Consider the following 2,348-nt stretch of genomic DNA (forward strand, 5'->3'; position numbering starts at 1 on the left):
CTTGGTTGGGACAATGGAATGTCCTTTGGATGTGAGAAAAGGGATAGTACAGCAAGGTACCCCTATGACAGTGAGTTGTAAGGTTCATGATGAAGCCTTGAAGTTGAATAGAGAGTTGGAATGCCAAAGGGAATGGCATGGGGAAGAGGTTCAAATTGTGAAGTCTGATTTGGTCTCAGTGGAAGAGACTAAGAGTGAGATAGTTATGGTGTTGGGTCATAAGAAGACTCAAGAGAGCATGGAGGTGTGGAATGTTGATGGCATTGCAAAAGAGGAGTGTCTTTGGAAGGCACCTTGGATGAATTTGCAGATGTATGCAGCAGCAGAGGTTCAACACATGATGGTGGTCTTGTTGATGGACAACAAAGAGCAGCAAGTGTTCACATTGCCAAGGAATGGCAAACCAAAAGTGAAGATCAAGGAGAGAAGGCAGTTCCAAGAGAAGGAAGACAAGTATAAACCTAAAGTGAAGATGAATTTTTTTTGTTTTTCTGATGTTTGTTTTGCAGGCATTTCCAAGGGACTTGGAAATTTTGCAACCCCAGGAGTATGGTGTAGGAGCACCCAAGACAATATTGGCCACCATGAGGCCATAATGAAGATTTATGAGATATTTGAGATGTAAGGTAAATTTGACCATTTTATATTGTAATCATGGCTAATAATGCCATTTGAAGTCATATTGTTCATGTATCGAGTCATTTTGTAATAAATTGTCAATATTGGCATATGGGGAAAATAATGTCAAAAATGCAATGTAAGGGGTTCAAGGGTAGAATAGGATTTTAATAAGAATTTTGGGTTCCATAAGGTATCATAAGACCAATTTTATGTAATTAGGCTAATTAAGTTTCTAGATAAGAGTCAAGGTGCAAAAAGATTAAACAATGTCAACTTGACAACAAAATAGATGTAAAAATGCCTAATGAGTGGTTAAGGAGGTAGTTATGAGTTGGTTGTTGGTTCCCATAGAGGTAAATGATTTATAAATGATTGTAATACTCCACAAAAGAGGGTGGTGGTCGAAAATACAGATTGGAATGTAAAGGCAATGGGTTATTAATGAAAAATCACAGTTTTTCTGAACTTTTTGGTTAAAATCTGCACTCTAATGGTCTGAAACTCTTCTTATTTGCTTCATTTTTAATTGGAAATTGATTTGTCAATGTAGAGGAGTGTTTTTAATATCATTTTATACTATTATTGAAGGTTTTACGTTCAGATTTGATCAACTTCTATTTGCTGTCCTAAAATCTGTTGTAGGTGTTTGTTTTAAGGAAGTTTTGTGAGTCACAATGCAAATGTGACCCATTCCACTTTATGTGGTTGCTGTTTCTTGTGGAATGGGTCAAGGAATTGTATTATATGTGTTTATAACTCTGATAATTCAGGAGAGATCATGAATACATAAGGAGGATACCTTAGGGGTTTTGAGACACAAGTTGACAGGGTGCATGAATGGTGCCATGGTGAAGGTTTGAGAGATCTACCTTAAGGAGGGCCACTTTTTATGATGGGAAGTGTGTAGATATGTTGAATTAAAGGTGAGACAACCTTTTTTTGGGTTTGGAAGTGATTGAAGAGTTGAGTTTGAGAAAAACCTTAGTTTATAGGCTCTAAAATGAGGATTTAGTGTTTGGAAGGGTAAATGAGTGTGGCAGCCTCTAAAACCTGGAAAATACTTGGTTTGGTATCATTTCCTAAGATTGTTTTTGGGTTTGGGATTGAGGAGTGAAGATCTTGAGGTATTTGCTTTGTAAAAGTGGCCTAATAGGCCTAAATTCATGCCTAATAGCAGGTTGATCCGTACAGGTGGTCCAAAGGAGTAATATCTAGTTTTGGGATATGTTTTAGGATCTGGTAAATTTTATCTAAATATGTAATTTTTTTTTCAAGTGTTTTGGGATGATTTGGAGAAAAGTTGAAAATACCCGATTTGGAGGCTACAAGGAATAGAGCCTAGAAGAGCAAGTTTGGTTTATGAGTTTGAGTCTGAGTTTGGGGGTGTCTAGAACCTTGTCTTATGGTGTTTGGGATGTGTTAAGACCAATAGAGGTGTTGGAACAAACCATTTTGATGTTATCCTTGGTTGGGTGTGTTGAGTTGAGTTTGGTTTTGAATCACCTAGCACGTAGAGGATCCTTTGATGTGTCTCCTTGAGTTGATTTAATCCTTAGGGAGAGTTCTAGAGTTGATCTCTCTACATCACATATCACTAAGTTATTGATTTCTACTCATGTCTTTATCTGTGAATAGATTTGTTTCAAAACAACCTATGCAATATTCAATTTTTAGAAAAATTAAAACATATGCTTATGAAATATTATAAGAGATTGTTAATAAATATG

Source organism: Cryptomeria japonica, chromosome 7 (genome assembly GCF_030272615.1).
Source record: "Cryptomeria japonica chromosome 7, Sugi_1.0, whole genome shotgun sequence".
Classification (NCBI taxonomy): Eukaryota; Viridiplantae; Streptophyta; class Pinopsida; order Cupressales; family Cupressaceae; genus Cryptomeria; species Cryptomeria japonica.